The sequence below is a fragment of the Harpegnathos saltator genome, unplaced genomic scaffold, assembly GCF_003227715.2.
Source record: "Harpegnathos saltator strain DR-91 unplaced genomic scaffold, Hsal_v8.6 scaffold101, whole genome shotgun sequence".
NCBI classification, from domain to species: Eukaryota; Metazoa; Arthropoda; class Insecta; order Hymenoptera; family Formicidae; genus Harpegnathos; species Harpegnathos saltator.
This window is the reverse complement of record NW_020229875.1, coordinates 1620023-1642725: the sequence shown is the minus strand read 5'-3', so window position 1 is coordinate 1642725 and position 22703 is coordinate 1620023. Positions and strand designations below refer to the sequence as shown.

The 22703-nt window shown below is 54.3% G+C and overlaps 1 protein-coding gene across 1 annotated transcript in view; it reads left to right on the top strand.

The window, feature by feature from the left end:
- LOC105186594 (netrin-1) overlaps positions 1–22703 on the top strand; it is a 204887-nt gene that overhangs the window by 13850 nt on the left and 168334 nt on the right. The gene's annotated exons all lie outside the window — the stretch shown is intronic.

Sequence of the window (22703 nt, the reverse complement as noted above, 5' to 3'; positions counted from 1 at the left end):
CGTGCGTGCGTGCAGCGGCAGCCAAGAAGAAGAGGAACAGAGAAGACGAGGAGGAGAGCCTGCTTCTGTGGAAGCGTCGGCCTCGCGGATGCATGGATAATTGCCGAAAATACGGCCGGCGCGGCTTGCGTTGCCCAAGCAATTTGCCGAGTTATTATGGGCGCGGGAAACTCGAGCAGCCGCTCGCGCCTTCGTCCGGCCGGCTAGGCTCTCTCTCTCTCTCTCTCTCTCTCTCTCTCTCTCTCTCTCTCTCTCTCGTGCGTTTGTTGCTTGTCGCTTCTTTCGAGGAACAGACCGCTCGCGCGCGCTCGCGTAACAGATCGCGCGGCTCGACTCGCTCTCGGCTACAGGGAGAGAGGATAACAGCTGTTCGGCTCCGGTCACGCGGACGTTGATCGACGCGCGGAGAGATAGAACGGAACGTGGGGGATTCATTTTCATCTCGTTCCGCAAAGTCACGACGCCGGGAAAAGTCGGGCGCCTACAATCGCCGTCACTTCTCAATCTCCCGCCTATTCTTAGTACTTGGTGAATTCGCGAGTCGCGGATTGAGATGCGAATCTCTCGGACTGCGGCTGAGTCTGAGTTGAAAAGCCTTGCTTTCGCGCGAGAAGCCTCAATGCGCGAGGCGTATTTCCACGTCGTCGGGACCACTCCACACTCGAGTCGAACACGCGAGCGCTCGCGAATGTTCAAGTCGCCGATCAAGAGGATCGCGCGTCTCTCTCTCTCTCTCTCTCTCTCTCTCTCGTTGCTCTCCATCACGCGCGCGCGCGCGCGTCATCCTCTCTCGCGGTCGAGACGACTTCCATAAATTTCCGCCGAGGAGTGAGCGTGAAGAATAAGCGTGATATTGGATCACGCGATCGTTAAAGCAGTCGGCTCGCGTCGTAAAAGTCGTCCACGTGGGTTGTCTCGGCCGGGGATGCTCGACGTTGACGATTAGAGCGGTCGGGGGTGATAAATAAGGGCCGTTTAAACTTCGCTGTAGGTAGGCGCAAGCTCTCCCCGCTCACGCGACCAGCAAGAGAGAACGGAAAACAGAGAGAGAGAGAGAGAGGGAGAGAGAGAAAAAGGGAGAGAGGGCTTTTACTTTTTGGCAGCTCGCGCGCAAACGACGGAAAAACGTCGCGCGCACGAAGGAATATACGAGCGCCGCGAATGCGGGCGAGCGAGTTTTTTTTATTACATATGCAAGCGTGAGATACGGTTGCACTTTGGGCGAGAAGCTTCGCGCAGTATCTGATGTATCGCGCGAAATCCGAGAAGAAAGAAGCGGCATAAATACGCCTGTCCCGCGGCCGCTCTCCTCTCGCCGCTGACGCGCCGGACAGCAGAAAAAAGCAGCGGGGATAAATAATGCGGGCTTTTCTCCCGTGCGTAGAAAAATGTGAATAAAAAATACGAATTACGTCGATTGCGTAATACGCGCGAGACGCGAGAACGGCGTTCGTTCGAGCGCCTCCGAGGTGAGAATCCCCGAGCCTCACGCGCGAGCGGGGTGAAATAAATCGGGAGAGAGGAGGGGCGACGGAATAAAGTATAAATATAAAAAGCGCAGATGCGCGCGCGCGCGCGCGCGAAGTGAAATCCGCGGAGTGAAACGAAGCTCGTCTAGACGGACGAGCGAGCCGCGCGTAGATTCGCGCAACACTTCGCACAGAGCCCGCCATTGTGCTCCAGAATGGCCTGAGATCATCGGCGCTCTAACGTATCCTAACGGTATCGTAAATTAGCCGCGTGTTATAACAGCCTGGGCCGGCTATGCGCATAATTGGCCGCCGCGGCGACCCCGCCAGCGCAGATGCATTTTTCGCCACCCCGGCGCGATGCCTCTCGACTCCTCCGCGCTCGTTCCCGTCGGCGTCGAGGATCGGGCGAGTATATACAATGAGAAAAAGTTGTCTTAAAATTAAACAAATATCTGAATTTCGAATACGTCTATGAATGCATTTGCTTAAATTAAGCAACTGTTTTGTAAAATTCGAGAAAAAACACTTTACATTCAGAGAGAGAAGCTTTGTATTTCATTTTAGAAATTTGTCACTTAATTCGAATAAATGCATTCGCAGTCGTGTTCGAGCAAATATCTGTTTGATTTTGATACAACTTTTTCTCAGTGTATATATATTTCAGACATCGACGAGTGAAAACTTGTGAAATTCGTAATCGACGACAACGATCGCATGTGAACGCGATGATTACGCGCGTGGCTGGAAACTTCTCATCGATCTCGCACGGTCTCTCCGCGATTTCGCACTTTCGGGTGTCGAAAGAACGCGAACGCGATTTGATACAAGATCAATATGACGCAAGCGCAATATGTGATACCCGTAAAAAGAGCCGCAAAAATACGCGAATAAAAATCGACCGCGAACGCACGAGTGAGAGACGGATAATACGACGTCTGGAAAAGTATAAAAAAATACAGGAACGGAAAAAGACAAGATGAAAATGTAATAATTGAAACAAGGTGCGGGCAGATAGATACATTCGGGAGATAAACTTCGTGACAGACGGGAGGCGGCAGGCGGCGGGAATATTGGTTTTCCCGCGAGATAATTCTTTCGTCAGAGAGAATTCTTTCCGCTTTCCATCGGCCGAGCGCTTTTCCGCGCGACCGAGCGACCAACGAACAGACAGCTTCGACAGCGTAATTGCACGCGTCGTGCAATCGCGCACGCATGTGTCCTCACGCACGCACGCATGCACGCGCGCACCGGGCACACTTGTATGTGTGTGTGTGTGTGTGTGTGTATATATATATATATATATATATAAATAAATGCGCGAGAGCTGTCACGCGATCTACCTGCAGGATGTGAAAATCGGCGCTGCGACGTGCAGAAATTGTGGGTGCGCACGCTCGCACGCACGCCCGGCATTCCGAATTAGCTTAATCGACACACACACACACACACACACACACGCACATATTGTCGTTGCGCAATCCCGAGTTTTTTCTTCGTCACGCTCGTCGTAAGCTCTCTCCTCCCTCTCTCTCTCTCTCTCGTTCGCTCGCTCGCTCGCTCGCTCGCTCGTTCGGCCGTGCATCTCGAGAATGTGAGCGCGCGCGCAAGGCGAACGATCGGTTTGAAATTAGCGCGCGTGCGGGATCGCGCGGCGATGGTGGACAGTCCCGCGCGGAATTGGACTTTTAGCTTGGAAAGCGAGCGGCATGATAAACGGCCGGCGATTAAAGAGTAGCAATTTAGCGTCTCGAAGTTCGCCTCAAATTTAATTACGGCCTTACGTAAGATTAGTCCTGAGATAGTCGATCGAGCGTTGAGAGACGCGGAGTTCCGCTTGCGCTGCAGGTACCACCCGTGTACAATGAATGCGTCGAATTTGCGAAACGTTCGTGAGGTCATCGGCGGTACGTAGCCCGTGCACGTCAGACGTCGCGGTTGGAAACAGGGAAAAACAGACTAGAAACGGGCGCGCGTTTATTTCGCAAGTCCGCTTTATCGAGATCCACTGATCTCTCTCTCTCTCTCTCTCTCTCTCTCTCTCTCTCCCCGAACGCGTTTATTTTATTTGTTCATTTGCTCGTGTGTTGACAATTAAAAACCTTCGAAGGAGGATAATAAGAACAGATTACGAGGAAAGAATCCCGCAATTTTTTCCTTTTTTTACGCGCAATGGGCGGTAAAAGCGACGTCGCGAAAATAATTGGCGCGAGAAAATTAGTCTCGATGAAATCTTCAACTCTCTCGCGTTCGCTCCGCCGCGCCGCTAGAACGCGCTTCTTCCGAGCGGAGTCGGAACTCGCGTTCCCGCAGAGTATCGGATTTGCCGAATTTTCGCTCTCACTCTCATCCCTCGCGACGCACTCGCGCGCGCGCGCGCGCCTGTGCGTGTCGCGCGCGTATTCGTGAGGGCGTATAAATAAATCCGCGAACTGCCACGCGGTCTGCCGTGAAGCGCGGCGTCTCTTCGGCCGAGACACACGGTGCATGCACTCGTCCGTCTCATCTCATCTCATCTCGTCTCATCCCATCTCATCTCATCTCATCTCGTCCCGTCCGTCCCGTCCCGTTCCGTTCGTCTCGCCTCGCCGCGCCACGCAGACTCGCGTCCGCTGGACCCGGTGGACGCATTTTCCTCGGCGCACAGGTGCTTCCGCGATCTCCGGGTATTCTCGGCCTGGACGCCGCACCGGCCACGCTGCTGCCGAGAGATGCGCTCTCGCGGTTTCTTGACCGCGCCGACGGATTGGCCGGCGTCACTCGACGCGCAGATCCGCGGGCGAATTTCTATCGTCGGCAGTCGAATCGGGAGGATACGGGGGTTCTTGGATCTCTCATAACGTATATAACGTGCGACGAAACAGCAGAGAGCTGAATGTGGAGGCGACGGGGTATGATAAATCGGGACTCGCCGAGTATTTTAGTCGCCGACTCGATAATTGGATGGACGTGAAACTTGACGGTTAAATGCGAAATTGGCATTTTTTTTTTTTTTCGTACGGACGACTCGTGTCGCCAGCGGAGAGGACTTTTCGGAGAGAATTTTTCAACCGCGAACTCGATCATGTGGGATCTTACAATTATGCATGAAATATCTGGAATCTTGCGGTAAAATACAACAGAATCTCCAGCGATATTTGTTCGCGCGGAAACATATGAAAGATGCAGGTTTTCCACATCGATAACTTTCCGACAGTCAGACGGATTACCGAGAATACTCGACAGGTTCCACCAAGCAGCAGTTGGGAATCGCAAACAAAGTATCGACGACGCGTACAACAATGCGTACGATGAAAACGAGAAAACGAAGAGACAGAGGGTGGAGGCGAAGGGGAGAGGGTGGAGGGTGGAGGGTGGAGGCGAAGTTCGCGGGATTCGCCGTGAACTCGGTCTCAGTCGCGAACTCGATAATCGTACGAGCGCGGACTTTTGCGGCCGCTAACATAACACGGTCCCCCCTTCCCCTCCCCGCGTCGTCGGTCTCCGGATCAACGCTCTCTCGGTCTCGGCTCTCGGTCTTGTTGTCGCGAGAAATTCCGCGTGGCTGCCGTGCGGAAGAGAGAGAGAGAGGGAGAGAGAGAGAGAGAGAGAGAGAGAGAGACCACCTCTAACCTCCGGGTCGCGGCCGCTTCCGCGGCCGGCGCGAGACCACGCCGGCGTCAACGACAACAATAACAACAACAATAACGAGCCTTCCTGCGGTCGTCGCAGAGGCCGCGAGGCGAGAGAAAAGAGGGGCGGCTCTCTCTCTCTCTCTCTCTCTCTCTCTCTCTCTTCGGTCGTCCCGAAATAAACCGCGCGACCGCATACTCGCGCTCGCTCGAGTCCGCTCTCGCGCATGCCCGCTCGCCGGCCCGCCCGATTTATTCTCTCTCGCTCCTTATCGCGAAATCTCCGTCTCTCCCCCTCGTCCTGGCCGCCCTTTTATTTTTGCGCGCCTCCTCCCGCGCCCGACGCAAATTTTAGCTGAGCCGGCCGGGCATCGGCTGCGCCGCTGCGAGCGCACGGGACCGTGACGATGCCGATGTTTTATTGTCGCGCCCTGGCGACCAGCGGGGCTAATGGTACTCTCCACATCCGGACGGAGGCGGCACTTGGACGCGGGATTCCGAAAAGTCCCGCTCGCGAAGCACGGACTGGCGAAAACGCAAATGCCCATGGCCGGTTCTCGAGCGCGAGTAGCAGTCCGCTCGGGAGAATTTTCGCCCTTCGGAAGAACCTCCACCTTCTCACCGGGGGAGTTTCACCGCGCGACACCGCCGAGACAGAGCCTCGGTAGAGAAGGGGTGGCTCTGAAGCAGGAAGCGAGGTGCGATTTTGTTCAAACTTCTCGTGAAAGCCACGGTGTATTCTTGTCGCCCTCTCCTCCCCCCGCCCGCGCCACTTTTTTTCACCGGACTCGGCGCGAGCGAACTCGCGCACGCTTTGTTCGCTCACTCGCGACTAGGAACTTGACCGAACGCCAGGATGAAGAAGCGGAGGATACCGGAGAGTGTCGCGGGCGGACGGCGCGAACGACTTCATGAAATCGTAAAATGAATTACCGCGCACACACACAGAGAGAGAGAGAGAGAAAGAAAGAGAGAGAGAGAGAGAGAGTCCCGGGAGAGCCGCGCCGCTACGCTCGCGCGAGCTTCGCGAGTCCAGTGTAATGGGATAATTGTGCGCTCTCCTCGGCGAGAGATTTATGGGCGCGCGCGCGCGCCCATTGTGTAAGAGAGTTATTTTCCTTTAATTAGTATTAGCGTGGCGCGCCCGGCTAAGGCGGGTAACACAGCCGAGTTATACGGTCGACCAGGTGAGAGCGCGCCGAGCGCCTTGAGATACGATACGAGAATCGTATCTCTGATTCTCCAGATTCCGTCCGAGAACGCATCGCTCGCGGGATTCACGTCGCGTGGATAATTGCAATTTCCGCGACTGCGACACCTTGGGTTGCAAACTCGAGCCCGCAGGTCGACACGCGACTCTGTTCTCCGGCTCGCCGGCAGCCGGACGCATTTCCCCTGTAAATGTCTGCGATTTTTCCAAGCTGAAATTTATCGAGTGGAAATGATGAAGAAGAAAAAACAAAATGAGAAATTGAATCTGAGAAGTAAGAACCGCGGTGCGTGTAAATCTCCCTACTTGCAGCATTTTTCGAAAATTAATCACGAATTTACGATTTCTTTCTCGATCTACATTCGATCGACCGCACTCGGAATTCCCTTATCGGCGCAACTGAAAGCGAGTTTTTTCCATTTGAGATTCTTCCGAGCGGAGATCGAGCGGGATTAGACTGCAAGGGAATCAACGATTAGGTCTGGAACGGGCTAGGAACGACTTGCGGCGCTTCGGCATCGCGGTTGGAGAATCGTCGAGGTTGCCACCGAGAGCGGTCACTCTCGCAATTGATTGGCAGGCAGTCGATTTTCCCGGCGGCCGCGGCGGATTTCGCAACGCACAAGTTTCCGCCGAAGAATTCTCGCGATACGGCCGCTCCGCCCCCCCCCCGTAAGGCTCCCGCCCGCAGACTTCCGTCGCGCGATTTTGCGCGGCCGAAAACGGGAGAAGGGTCCACGCGCGCGGACGCGTTCGAAACCAGTCGCAGGATCGACGAGGTCGCCGGCGCCTTTGGCCAGGATACCCTTAAATGGCCCCGCCGTTGGCATCGCCTTTTAGAATCCGCCCGGCAGAACTCGTCTTGTCGCTCGCTCGCTCGCTCGTCGGCTCTCCTCTCTCAGGTGCTTCCTCCACCCCGCTCCGCTCCGCTCCGCTCCGGAGCGGTCGGTTCCTTTTCTAGCTTTTCGTGCTCTCGGCGAGAGGCGAGAGAGCCTGCGTCTTGGCGTGTCTCGAGCTCGTATCAGTTACTGCCAAAGCTAAAGTCTCCGTGTGGCGAGGAAAAGCGCGAGAAGGAAAAACGAAAATCGCATTCCTTCGTCCCGGAATAGATGATTCAATTAAACCCGCGTGCGGGATTCTCTCAAGGAGTCGGCGAAAAGTGCCGCGTATGAGAAGCGCGAGGAACATCAACATCGCGTTATTTTTCCGCACGGCGCGGCCGGCCGGCCGAGCGAGGGCAATGTCTAAGCGAGCGGCTTGAGCCTCGCGTGCTGCCGCAAAATTGTCGGCCGAGCGACAAAGGGAGAGCGCGGCGGACTGACCGGCGTGGAATGAATACATTAAAACAGCAATTCCGCGGACAGGCGAAGGCGCGAGAAGAGAGTCTCTCATTACAAGCGTCCACTCGCATTGATGTCCATGCCAACGTATTAAATTAAAGGCGGCTATAAATACATGGCGTGTGCGCGCCACGGGGAGAAAGAGAGCAAGAGAAGCAAAGGGGGAGAGAGAGAGAGAGAGAGAGAGAAGGAGAGCACATCTACTGTTCCCGGCGTTGTTTCGTCGTCGTTTCGTTTTCCCCCCGCGCCGACACGCTATCGTCGCCAATCTCGGCCACATCGCCGCGCAAAGTACAAATTCGTCCCGAAGCCGACGACGATGACGACGACGACGTTGTCGTCGTCGTTGTTGTCGTCTTCTCCGCCCTGGAAGACATCCGTCCCGCCGGAGGACGCAGAAGCGCGGGCGTTATCACATTTCCCGCGGCGCGTTCGCGCGTCCGATCGAAATCCACCCCCGTCTCACCCCGTCTCACCCCGTCTCACCCCGAGTGTCTGGCGCGCTCGTAAAAACGCGAGCACTCCGCAAATCCCGGCAGTTTCGCCTGTATTGTTTGTCGAGACTCTCTCTCTCTCTCTCTCTCTCTCTCATCCAATTTTCTCGCTCGCCCGTTTCGCTCGACCGGCCCCCCTCTCTCCCCGCCGCGCCATTTCAAAAATATCGTTTCTTTCCGTCCGCGCGCTCTCGCCTCTCACGAGGTCCCCGCCGTCTCCGCCGTCCGAGACTGTCCCTCCGGCTGCAATCTCGGACAATCTCGACGGATAAAGCCCGCCGCCGCCGCGCGCCGTCTTTCTACCTCTTCCCCTCCCCCCACCCTCTCTCGTTTTAATTTCGACTGCACGCACATACCCGGTGTCCCGTTCCACAAAGATCGCGCCACGTCGAAATTAACCGGCGAACCAGGTGGCTCTCGTAATGGACTCGAGGAATTAGCGCCGAAACAGCGCCGTCATTATTATCGGGCATCTCCCGGCGTCGGCGTTTGCGGCGTTTCCCGGCCGCGGAAACGCGTCCCCGTCGCGGAATTGCAGAGACGGGCCCAGGCGAACACGCCCGGCGAGGGCGATTATTATAGACGCACCCTGCGCGTCCCACCTCCCCCGCCTCCGCGCTGCTGACCGCCGAGCGTTGCTGATTATTCTCGGCGGCCGAGATCCGCCCGAGATAGCGCCTAAATGGCTCGTAACCTCCGAATCGAACGGGATCAATGACTGTTCCGCCGACGTCGTTCTGGCGATCACACCTACACGAACGTGTGCGCGCGCGCGCACACACACACACGCACGTACGCGGACGCCCCGCCGTACTCGGATACGTAACTCGTTAACCAGTCGTTGTTACTTCCTTCGTTTTACCGTCTTGCACGTCTTGTTGCACGCTCTCTCGTCTCTTTCTCTCTTCTTTCCTGTTACGGTAACGTTCAAACCGATGGCAGGTCGTACCGGGAAAATCGTCGAGCGTGACGTGCGGATCCAAAGTCTAATTTTAATTTCAGCTTTTTTTTCCTCTTTCCGAAATTTCGCACACAAGTTTTCAATTTTGAGGCGTTTCTCTCCTCGGCAAAAGGAACTCTCTCTCTCTCTCTCTCTCTCTCCCTCTCCCTCTCTTTCTCTCTCTCTCTCTCTCTCTCTCACTTTCACTTTTCATCTCGCGAGATACGCAGTCTCTCCTGGCGTTTTTCTCACAACTTCACGCGATTTCTCGCGCGACGAGAGCAGCGCCGCGCCGCGGCAGATACGGAGATACGGGCCTAATCTCTCGGGATCGCGGCCTCTCGTAAACATCCGCATGGAAACCGGCGTGGGAGTGAAGAATAAATTCGACGGGCGACCCATAGCGAGAGGCGCGTGCTCGCGCGCTTCGGATGTTCGCTTATCTAAACGAGCGATTATCGTCGCGCCTCGTCGATCGCTGTTTCCGTCGCGGCTTCACCTCACCCGGTGCACACGTGGCGATCGTCGACACCTCCCGATCGCACCGAGACACGCGACGCGTTATCCCTCCTGGCGAGAAAGAACAGAGAAATTCGCGCGGACGCGAGAAAGAGCCGGCGCGCTGCGAATTATTTGAATAAAACTAGGGAGAAAACTCGCCAGATAAAAATTGGATGAAAATTAAAATCAAGTCGAACAGGTAATTTCAAGCGCGGAGTCGAAGTTATAACGAATATAAATTGAACTTGAATAGGAAACGATCGCGCTGAGTAAAAACCGCGCCTCTCGCGCCGACTGAATTCCCGAACGCGGAAATAGCCGGCCGCAGCCCGCGGGATAACGCGAGGCCAAGGAATTGCGGCTTATCTTCGCGCGGACGATGTTGAGTCGGACGTTTCATCCGTCGGATGATGAAACGTTTAGCGGCGAGGAAAGGCGAGGAAAGGCGAGGAAAGGCGCACGCGGGCGGACGCGCATCGTCGAGTCGCCCGCAGCTCGCCGCTCGTCGCTCCCTGGCGGATTTTCAAGAGCTCGGCGCATATTCGCGTCGCGCGTGCCATTTTCTCCTTTTATCTTGGCGGCGAACGCGAGATTCGCCTTAGGCAGATCAAGTGCAGAATCGGATCGGCGGTACTTAGCGGGAAACGTGGCGTTAAATAGGGACGAGAACGCGCCGCGGCCCGAATCGGTCGCGACAGCGCGCGCGCTCGAAATCTCGCGGAGTCGCGAGCGAAAAAGGAAGAGAACGCCGATGGGACCAAGTGGAGAACGAGCGGAGGGCGAGTCGGGCTGCGGCTTGTCGTTGAGATTAATCTCGCACGAGGGAGAAATCGCAGAGAGACACGAGCGGCGACGGGAGAGCCCCGTGAAAATTACACGCGCAGTCCCGTTGAAGACGGAAATCTTAAGCAGCCATTACACTACGTGCACACACGCACACACACACACACACACACACACACACACACACATACATCGCGCGAACGGCGATGAAAATGTCCTCGTCGCTCGCATTACCATTTTTCATCCCGGAAACTTCACGCGCGGTAAAATAACAATATTCCGCGGCGCGAGAGCCCGCCGACGTAATTTTCTCCTCGAGACGTCGTGCGTTACACAGCGAAGTGCCGAGCGCTTGGGGGAGGGGGGAGGGGTATGCAATGCAGGTGTGCGCAAACTTATTTCGAGGAAAGCTCCTTTCGTCGTGAAACACGACGTGTGTCTTCAACTACACGCGCGACTGCGAACGGCCGCGCGTGTACGATGAACCTCGCTTGTTCGCAACGAAAACATCGATCCATTTTGCAAACTCTGCACGCGACGCGAGTCATAATCGGACAACTTTGAAATCGGTCTGATTGTGAAAAATCGACGGGGCGAAACCGCGAGAGAGAATCCCGCCGGGAGCAATAAGCTCATCGTAAATCTCTCGCCGAGGCGCCTCGGCACTCGCCAGTGTCGACTTCTATTTTCTCTTCGTCGAAGCAAGCGCGCGCGTAAATAACGCTAAGGTGACACATTGTTCTCGGTTTCCTCATACACTTTTCCACGTGCCGCGCGCGCGTGCGCGTGCATTACGATCGGTTTTCGAATTTTACGGCACAGCCGCTCTCTCTCCTTCTCTAAATCTCTCTCTCTCTCTCTCTCTCTCTCTCTCTCTCTCTCTCTCTCTCTTTGGCCATCAGCCCAGCCGCTCTGAACGCGATGCAACAAATCTCTTGTATTATCGGCACGTACGTTAATATCTCGTTTTTATGTTCACAATAAAATCACCAGCGCGAGTTCTCTCTCTCTCTCTCTCTCTCTCTCTCGCTCTCTCGCTCGTTTGCTCGCTCTCTCGCCTTCTCGGCGGGCCTTTCACCGGGCGTAAATCAATCACTCGCTTCGTCGTTATATCCCAGTAGTTCGGATCTCGAGACTGCAGCGGGTGGAAGTTTGCGGCGTATCTTGATAATCGTACGTCATAAAGCGCGGAGCTGGATTTATCTTCACTGTTCTCGCTCGCGCTCGGGCGGTCTCCGAGCTATTAGAAGCGATTTCAATACGCCTAGCCGTGTCCGTGAGCGAGTTACACTATCGCTGCGTGGCCGAATTGATCTCGCCGGGAATCGGCCCGTTCGAGAAGAGAGAGAGAGAGAAAGCGAGATAGAGAGAGAGAGAGAGAGAGAGAGAGAGAGAGAGAGAGAGGGAAGAGAGAGAATAAGAGGAGAAAAGAAAAAACAGACCGGAGGCAAGAGCGCGCGCGGCTCCGTAAAAGAGCTATCCGATTCGAATTGATTCTAATAAATTATCTTCTATCAATTAAACGCTAATCGAGAGCGTTCCTCCGCGTATCTGCGCGCTCGATCGCGTTGCGCAACGAGGAGCAAAAGGAGTCGAGCCGCGAACGCGGACGGACGTGTTGCGCGAACGCGCCTCTGCCTGCGCGCCGAGTAACCGCCGGCTAATTAGGCTTCTTTTATCAATTAAGCGCTAAACAAAAGATCGTATCTCTCCCTCACCGCTTCGATCGCGCGATGCCAGGCAGTTCTACGCGCGCCGGCGCGGTGGAGAAGCGGCCGGTTTGGATGTCGAGGAGAAACGCGCGTCGTAAACTATGTAGAATATCGGACGGCTGCAAAAATCTCGGTGGATTTCGTGACGGAAAGAATGGAAGCAATTACTAAGTAATTTTATTAAATTATTATATATATATATATATATATATATTCATTCAAACTTTTTTGCACTCAGCCAATGGAGATCTATGAAACGACTTCCGCGCTCGATTGTAACGCTTGGGAAAATGAGCACATTTGATTGATTCGTCTTATCAGATGAAAATGAAGCCAACAGAGCGAAAACATGCTCCATTAACTCGCAGCTTCGCGTGAGAATTTTTTATTCCGAATATGCGAGCTTGTCGCAACGAGGTAAGCGAGACGCTTCAAATTTCACGGGACAGTTTCGCGAGAGCGATCCTGATGTCTGTTCTAAATACGCCAGAGAGAGAGAGAGAGAGAGAGAAAGAGAGAGAGAGAGAGAGAGAGAGAGAGCCGGACGAGTTTCAGCGGTCTGGAAAATTTCATCTCATTTCGTCCTGCGACACGAGAACCTCGTGCGCGCGACTCCGGAGAGACATTGTCGGCCGTGAGAATGTCATAATCGGATGTGGGATACCGCAAAGGACACCGCTCGATGCGGCTTGCACTACGTGCGTATGGTAATGCCGTGTAGGAATTGCACCTTGCGCATAAAGGGTTAACACCTCCTACCCGTTTTGCCTGGAGAATCAGATCGCCGCTCGGCCGGCTCGCGTGGATCGAACGGCCTCGGCGGATCCGCGTAATTGGATCTCGATCCACGTAATGCCTGGAATCGCCCGGAGGAGGTGGGGCGAGATGCTGGCAGGATTTTTTGGTGCCTCTATCTGGACCGTCACGCGATAATCGCTATTCGGCGCGAAGCGAACGAACGCCGCCGACTCGTCGATCGCGGCCGCGAAAGTATTGCCGGGCTCGGCGCGGTAGCGATGGGAACGAGCGGGGAGCGAGGCGATACTCTCCGAGATCGGATGGTCTCTTGATAATAATTCATCGTATCCTCCATCGTTACTCGTCGAATCCGGAATTACAGCGTCTCCTATTGATTGACTGCATCGTTGATCGCTATCAATTGATCGCAGTCTATTCTTCCGCCATAATCGGCACAGCCGAAATCGAAGACTCGGACTCACTTGCTCGGGTCGTCGCTTTTCGTCGATCGTTAAATTGTCCACGCATAAACCCACACACGCAACACACACACGCACGCAAAATCGCTTTCGAATCCACCAATTATATTACATTCTCGCGATCGCTCGTGATTAATCGCGGCACGCTCAACGTCGCTCTTCAGAGAATTCTTAAATTTCAGAAATCTGTCCCAGGTAGTGGTGATCCCCTGGTAGCACCAGGTTTGGGGGCAGGGGAGAGGAGAGCTTCCGGCTCTGAAAAATCAATCTCGGTGACGAGCGCAGCGACGAATCCGTAGCCGCGGCGGTATGAATATTTTAATCTCGCGGAAGATCAGTGTATGAATAAACTATCCGCGAGTCGACGTCGCCGAGTTATCCCTGCTCGCGGACAGCTCGATGCATAGCAATGATCTCGATACGATCGAGATCGCGAGGGACACCCTGTACACGCGCGCGACGCGGCCAATAGGAATGCCGACGGCGGTTTTTCTACGACGACGGCGGGGCATCGAGGCGTGCGCCCGTACGTGAGGCTGTTTCACGATCGAGTACGTGACGCGGCCGAAGTTTCGTCGAAGCCGTCGTCGTTGCGAATCTCGCCGAGCGGAAGGTGCCGGCGAGAAGGTATCGAGCTATTAGCGCAGCGGGTGGCTCGTGGGCCGCTCTCTATCACCATCGCGCACCTTCGCGCACCGGTTAACGCCCCGCTGCTCCCGCTTGTTGTCCGCGGATGGACAAGTGACAAGTCGTTCTGGCGGAGTCGCCCCGAAAAGAATGCACCGGCGTGCGAAAAGCGGGACACGAAGGAAATCGCGGAGACCCCAACGACACGCGGCGGCGAGATATCAGATTTCGTCGGCGTGAATTACGTTGCGCAAACGGGTGTCTGGGAAATTTACACGACGACGACGACCACGACGACGACGACGATAATGACGATGATGATGATGATGATGATGGCGGCGGCAGCAGCGACGTCCGTTGAATCTCGCGCGGCGCGGTCTTGCCCGGAGTCGTAAACAAAGTAACAGCGGCAGGATAAGAGAAGATAAGCCGAAGGCGAAGCGGAGAGCGATAAAGCGCGATCGCGGGACTCGCAAAAGATCGACGAGACGCGGCGCGCGCGCGCGCGGCGCCGAGGATCCCGACGCTGGGCCGGCTTACGAGGCAAAACACGCTCTTCGATTAGCCGATTGACCGGCTTGGTGAGGCAATTAAAGGGGAGCGCGCGCGCGCGCGCTCGGCGGAATCTAGCGCGCGACTCGCCGCGCCGGCCGTATTAATCACACGCGCGCCGCCTAATTCGGCGGCGGCGTATTAATCTCCAGCGAAACGAAGCCCGTGCCTCTTCCTCGCGCCCGCGCCCGCGTGTTTTGTCCTCTTTACTCGAGGGTTAGATTGATGACTACCGAATTCGGACTTTGGCACACCGGGGAATGAGGAAGCGAGGGCTAGGGGGGGCGCGGCGGCTCTCGCGAGAGGGAGAAACGCCGCAGGACAGTCTCCTGGCCGGGCAATTTTTGTTCCTTCCTCTCCTTTTGTCTCGAGTTGTATTCTCGTTGTCGAAGCGCGCGACGGCGAACTTAATACGCGGCTGGCGAGCGAGCAACGCGAAAGTGCGCGATCAGTTAACGAAGCCTCGGAGTGTCGCGCGGCGGTGGTAATCGCCGTTATCGTCATTTATTTCGCGCGCTGGAATGCGACGACTGCACGTCTCACCTGAGTAAACTCGGAAGAGAGATTATCTAGACGACCGAGCGCTAATGCGATTACGTTTGCCGCGCGGCGACAATAAGAAAGCGGTTTGATAAATAGCGAGAAGAAGCGGACAGACAGATATATCGTCGCACGGTGATTTTTTCACCGAGATGCTCTTCACGCCTGCCGTTAATTGAAACATCGGGCTTTCGGGAATAATTGGAACAGAACGAGCGCTAATTGCACGTAACATACGTTCGCGATCGTGTAGGAAAATATCTAATACTATCGAATTTTATGCGTTGCCGTGGATGCAAATTTACTTCTACGTTGATCCCGCAAGATCGGTCAACAAATTCGAAGGACCAATAAACTCCCAAGGTTAATGCGAGTCCAAATGTTCACTTCTCTCACATCGAAATTTCGATGTTTCTCAAATCGCGATCGTTTCTCAAAGTCGTTCAATAGTTCGAGGCACTTCGAGGCGACGCTCGATGAGAAACTTCCAAAGTCAAAGTTCACGTAATTCTAACGTCTCTAATGACGAGAGTTGCGCGTCAAGGAAGAGCGAGGCCAAGTCCGCTCGCTCACATGAACTTTTCAATGCGAAAGCAACGACCTGCGGCCGGCCGTTTCGTGTCCGGGGGGACACGCTCGCACTCGCGTGGGCGCGCATTCGGAATCGAAAGAATAGAAGAGAGGGAAATGGAAAAGGGTAAGGAAAAGAAAAGACCGCGCGCGGCGAATAACTGGGAAACTTGGAAAGTATCCGGCTGCGCACCGGAAATTCCCGCGTACGAAGAGGCATCGGCGACCCCGCTGCTGACCGAGGGGATGGTTACTCGCTCGCTCGCGAAGGCTCTCCGATGTCGTCAAAGTTGGCTCTCCTTTTCTCTTCGCTAAAATCTCCCGCACTGGAGACCTCTTCTCCGTCGCGTCGCTTCAAGGACGCGCCAAATCCCCGGGCCACTTTTGACGAATCTCTCGCGAGAGACGCACGATTTTGCCTCGCGGGAGAACGAAGATGCGCAAAGATGGCCGCCGCTCAGGCGCGCCTCAGACGAGCCTGTAGGACTTGCGAAACACCCCAATCACCGGCGATACCTGCGCGCACGGTAGAAAGCGCGTTTTTCTATCGCCGACACGTTACATAACGGTACTCCTTCATCTCTGACACCTCATTTTCCGCCGAACCTTTAATAACGCCCGATTATCGCGGCCTCACGGCCGGCCGTACGCTACGAAGTAGTAGAAGTGACGTGTCGCTCCTCTGAAGCGGCGGACGCTGAGGAGAGATACCTCCGCGAGTTACCACGGAACGGTATGCTCTCCCATCCATCTCTCCGTCACCGGCCTCGCGCGACCCACAAACCGCGGCTCCTACGTCGCGCGTCCGTCGCCGATTTCTCGGATAAACTTCCGGACAAGATTCTTCGCCGTGCCTATCGACTGCTGTCGATTTAATGTCAAGAGTATTCAAATGATTGTTTAATATCCCTCGCATCTTATCCTCTCTCGGATTTTTATACAATGACACATTTGAATATTTATACCAACTTGACACACAAGTCACAGTGCGCGGTTGCTCTGTCTTTGAATCTTGAAACGTTGACGCGAGAAAATCAGGTGACTAGGTGACGACCGACTGTGCAGAGACGAGAGGCGCGAACGTCTATGTAAACTTCTCTCTCGTCGGATTCGCACGAAGAAACTCCGTTTTTGCATTGTTCAGCGCAGATCTACGTTCTTGCTCTCGTCACCTGTCGTCGGCTCGACTAATCTTCCGCGCCGACTTTTTATACATAATGTATAAAAAGTTTACCTCGCGCCTCTTACGTCAGCGTCATCGCGACTGACGTTGGACTACACTCGAGACATCGAGAAAGGAAGAGAGAGAAAGAGAGAGAGAGAGAGAGAGAAAAAGCGTTATTTATTGAACGCCCTAGGACAGAGTCCCCTCAAGCGCAAGGAAGTCAAAAATAATACAAAAATTCTGAGTTTTACACCAGTTAAAAGAGAATATGCAAGGTGAGTATACACAAGAAATGGAACAACATAACATAATATAATAAATAATATTAAAAAAAATTGTAGTATAAATAATGATATATCAATATAAATATAAAGCAACAATTAGGCAGTCGGGGAGTGAAAACGGTCGCAAGTACTGAGTTTCGCACGACTGTAACAGGTTCGAGAGAGAGAAAGAGAGAGAGAGAGACGATTCTCGCTAGCCTCGCGCGCCGTTTATCCAATTATTTTAGCCCCGCGCGCTCGGTCGAGACGCCGTTATTTCGCCGGGCGCGAGAGCGTAACGGCGCGCGCGAAATACCGACCCGCCGAAACTTCCCTCGTTCTTCCGCCGCGCCCGCACGGGCTCGGATCGAGACGAGCTACGACTTTCGCCAACTCGAAACTCCTTGGCGCGAGTCCCGGAACAAGAGCGAAGGCACCCCTTCACCCTCCGCCGGCCTGAAGGATCCCTCCCGTCCCGTTTGCGCCGGATGGTTTGTCTTTCCCCTCGCGACGTCATTGCTGCGCTAAAAGTTATTTTTCGCCGGCCAGGAAACGTAAAACCTTCGCCTGTAAGTAAGAGATCTTCCCCTCCCTCTTTCTCCCTCTCTCTCTCTCTCTCTCTTTTCCTCCATCTCCGAGTTTCCAAGTTTCCTAGTTACCCCCGGCGCGGTGGTCCTCTTTTCTCTTCCCGGCTCCCCTCCGATGCCGCGCCACGCGCGATCCCTGTTTGGCGTCTCGTGCGCGAGCCTGGTTTACCGGATGAAAAAGGATCGCCCATTCCTTTTCCTTCCAGATCCTCGGGCTGGGTCGGCCGCGTCGTGGGGGAGAAATATACGCGCGGGCGATTATTCGCAGGGAATCGCGCGCGCTTCGTCGATTGCCGAAATTTTGGATAATCGAGCGTTATTAAAGGTTCAGTTCAGGAAAAATTGTAGGAAACTTTTGAAAATGAGTCGAAACAACGGCGAGGAAGAACAGGCGAATGTGACCCCCTTTTATCGGAAATAGAATCCATTCGACTGGTACACACACACAATGTTGCATCGTTAGCGCCTGATTTTTAATTGCATCGGTGTCTTCGGTATCGAACGAAAAATCTGAGACCACTGGCGAGCAAACGGATCGAGTCTTGATTGAAAACCTGCTCATAAACTACATAATTCCGTCAGCCTTCGATGGATTGAGAAAATAAGACAGAAGAATCGCGAGTTGGGCGGGGAGGGGGGCGAGATCGCGCAATTAGGGATGCAACGATTTCTCAAAATATCGATAACGATATTATCGTCATTCGAAACCATCGATAACGATAGTATCGAAGTATTTTGAAAAATATCGATATTAATATAAAAAAATGTATGCATATAGGGGTATGCATATAAAGGATATGCACGAAAAATTTGAAAAGATCTCTCAAAAATTTTTATCTTCATATAATTTATTGTCGTATTCTCATTAGAAAATATATAATGAACCGCAGTCGTTTGCCGGAGATCACCGTATACATGGAGCAGGAGATTTATTACGGTTCAACGACTGCGAGCTGGGAATGATAAAAGTGAGCGAATTTACTAGACATCGAGCAATTACATAATATATATATATATATATATTCTAGTGAGTTCACTCACTTTTGTAATTTTCATCTCGGTCGTAGAACCGTAACAGGCCCCCCAGTTACAGAGCTGTAACTGAAAAATACGAAAATCAGTAAAATTCATATCGATATGTCGATTTTATCGGAGACAAAGAAATATCGATAAATATTCGATATTTGCCTCTCGATATATCGATATCTCGATGTTATCGACTTATCGTTGCATCCCTACGCGCAATCCGCGGTCAATCCGCGGATTCCCGAGCGATCGCGTGGTCGAAACAACAGACCGCTCTCGTCGTTCGCCGATGTTCTCTCAGCCGAGGGAAAGCGCGCGACCGGAGAAGAATTAAACACCGCTTAATCGCCCGTGAAGCGGGAGAAAAAGAGAAAAAGATAGGAGGGAGGCGAGAGAGAGAGAGAGAAGGAAGGAGATTTAGTGGCTCGACAAAGAACGTCGGTTCACGTCGATACGTCGCGGGCGGGGAGCCGCGGCGAAGGGGCACCAAATTTGGTCGGATAGGAGGGCGTCCCACCTCCGAGAGAGCGACCCGCACGACCTTCGGCCATTTCTTATCTTTACACGTGGACTCTCACGTGGAAGTTCTCCGTGGGTGTCCGATAAATTGGCCGGGTGGGCGGTGGCGCATTGTCTCGAACAGATTGACCGCTTAATCACGCACCCGCGGAAGAATAATTCGCGGCGGTGGGTATGTAGGTAGAGAGAGGAAGAGAGAGAGAAAGAGAAAGAGAAAGAGATAGATAGATAGATAGATAGATAGAGAGAGAGAGAGAGAGAGAGAGAGAAAGAGAAAGAGTCGTCGGCCGCTCGTTCATCCTCGACGCTGAGGAGCCGAGAGGGATCAAGACGGGATCGATCGATCGCACTTTGTCGCGGCTTATCTAATGGGATCGTCGGCGACTTTCTTTGAGCGGCAACGGGGCTGCGTTTCGACGATCAAGGGACCGAGACCGAGACAATTGCTGCGCCTTTCTTTCACGCTCCCTTCATGTTTCGCAAAAATAAAGGACGTACGTCGCGTTCTTCGGGATTTCTCAACCCTTTGCGCGCCCTTCTCGGCGCGACGCGTCGCGCTCCAAGTTTCGGACGAAAGTCGAGGAACGAGCGGCGGCCCTCGACTGTGAAATCTCAAGCTAAAGTAGTTGCCGAACTGATTTTACGGCTGAAAAGCGCCGTCGCGGGGTTTCCGAGTGCCACGAAGAAACGTTGCGAGTCCGCCCCGCGGCGGGAGTCGTCCTTGGACGGGAGCGCGAGAGGTTAATTATCTTTTCGCGCGACGAGTCCTTCGAATTCCGCGGAGGTGAAAGCGCGCGGTGCGAGTCCAAGCGTGAGAGATTCCGGCGTCCCGATGCTCGGAGCGCGGCGCGTCGCAAGTTGCGCTTATTCCGGGTATGAGAGAGCGAGCTTAATATTCGAGTCTCGGAGAGAGGACGAAAGAAGCGGGAATAGGGAAAGAGGACGGAGATAAAGTGTAGAAAGTATCATCGAAGCGGACGGAGCCCTCGTCGGGACTCGAGAGACATCTCTGTCTGTCTCCCTCTCTCTCTCTCTCTCTCTCTTTCTCTCTGCCTCTTTTCCTCTCCGCAGAACGTGGTCGCAATAATCGGTCGCCCGGACAGCTTGAAAAAACAGAGAGAGAGAGAGAGAGAGAGAGAGAGAGAGAGCCGGGAAAACGGAGCGCGACGCTCGATATTACAATGCAGCAGCTCGATTCTGCTTCTCGCCGAAGGGCGAGCGTGTGCCGCGCGGTCTCGCCGACGAAGGACCCTTTTCTTTCTCCACTCCGAGCGATCCGAGATTCGCAATCACAACGGTGGTCCAGCTGTGGGAGACGGTAAACAGAGTCCGCGCGTCCCGTTTCTCCTTCTCGTTACATCTCCGGCGCTAGGACCCCGCAGGGATCCTCCGCTGTGCGGGAGCACGTAGACGGGAAAAAATAAACAGTGCTCTCGCTCGCTCGCGCTCTGTGCTCTGGGCCTCTCTCTCTCTCTCTCTCTCTCTCTCTCTCTCTCTCTCTCTCTCTCGTCTCTCGTCCAAGCGCTCTCGGAGCGGGCCCGAAAACGTTTCACTGTTTATTTTCTCACCTCGACGCGGTGCTCCGCAGCGCGACCGAAAACGTTTCTCCCGCCCGTTTTCCACGGGCCGCCTCGTCGAGACGCGTCGGAAGAGTAATTCCTTCCTGGGTATTACTCATTGAGACGTCCGCTCTCGAGGAGCCGGCGGGCGAAAGGTCTGACGAGAAGCGGCCGGGTCCTCGATCGGAGAAGGAGGGAGAGAGAGAGGGAGGGAGGGAGGGAGGGAGGGAGAGAGAGACGGGGTCTAAGCGCATCGCGACGACGTATTCTGTAATCCAAGAAATCTTTCCGAAAGCTTCCCAGCCGAGCGAGCCGCGTTCTCGCGTTGAAAGAATTACGACTCGTCGGCGACGAGAGCGAAAAGAGGGAAGACGATTTTCTCCGAACGGATCTCTCCTCCTCCTCCCCCTCTCTCTCTCTGTCTCTCTTTCTCTCTCTCTCTCTCTCTCTCTCTGTCATTTTACCCTGCGGCTTAATATATAATTAGACGCACGACGTGATTTTTCTGCGAATAACGAACTCCGAAGATGAACTCTGTAATCGTATACTTTCGATTAACTTCGCGAAACTGCGGCCGACGATGACTAGCTTCTCTCGTCGACGCGTCGCGACTTGAGGCGCTTTTGCCGCGAGATCCTCTCGACGAGTCCCAGCGGGATTCGTTCGCGAACGACGGAGTCTCGAGAGTGACGTTGATATGTGAATATGTCGACAAAGTTGCAAACAAATTCATCGCGCGCACGTACGTTCGTCATCGCCGAGCGACACGCGTCGTCAGCTGCGTCCGCGCGCGGCTACAGTTCGATAGCCGCGAGATATCGACGGCGATATCGTGCGCCTGGCCACATAGTACTTTCTCGCATGAGTGCCAAGAGGACCTAACCGGACCGAAGAGGACCAGTGTGTGACCCGGTGTGTGATACGGCGCGATACGAGGAGCTCGCGAGGCGTAGGTGCCGGTTACGGCGGTCGATAAGATCGCGGACCGGCATTCCAGAGCCTATCGGCCATTAATAATCGAAGCACCTCGAGAAAGAGAGTGAAAAAGGGAGAGAGAGAGAGAGAGAGAGAAGGAGGGAACAGGAGATCGAATGCGAAATTGTCTCCCTCCCTGTCGAGCGACGAGCCGGAGGAGGAGGAGTCCTCTCGTGGACGGACAGAAACAGACGATAATCCCGGCGTGTTATCGTCGATCGAGATCGAACGAGTAGAATAATTTCGGCAGAGCGGACGGCAGAAGAGTGCCGGGAGGGGGGGCGAAGGGAGGGACGAAGAGCGCCGGGGGAATTTAAGCGCGCGAGCGAAATGCAGCGGGCGATCGGAGCAACGTGTGATCGAAGTGCGTGTCGGCCATTCGCGGCGCGAGCGCGGTTTTACGCGCGGCGCGACCGCGGGTAGGCGGCTTTTGTTTATTTATAAATCGCGTTCGGATATGTGGTGATGCTGTCGGAAAAATTGTTCTCTCTTTCTCGCTCGGGCGAACTACGCGCGAGCCACAAGCAGCGGTAACGAATTTTACGTGCGGTCGTAACGTCGTTCGCGCGACGGCGGCGGCGGCGGCGGCGCGCGCTCGCGTTATGTCCGTTATGCTCGCGAAATTGTCGTGTTATCTGTCAGCCGCACCGCCGATGCGACGTCGCACGGATGATTTGTTCGCAATCGTCGGGCGGCGCGGAAGTCGGTTTTTGCCGCGAAGGACGGATCGCCAGACGACACTCGATCGGCCGCCGCGTCGAGAGTACTCGAGACGGTCGCACGGTGCAGCCTCCGACTACAAATTTATCCCATGCTCCTGATCGGGTTAATCTCATTTGGATATTAGGACCCTCGATAAGATAATACTATCGGGTCCTGGTAAGTCACGTAACGTGGATATCAGGATCTTAGTAAGGATTCATAATCAGGTCCTTGTTGAGTTACCTTATGGAATCCTTATTACGTTCTTGTTTCAAATTATGGCTCCTGATTACTCGCCACGGCTATATTGGATGATGACATTAGAAATAAGAAATGACACG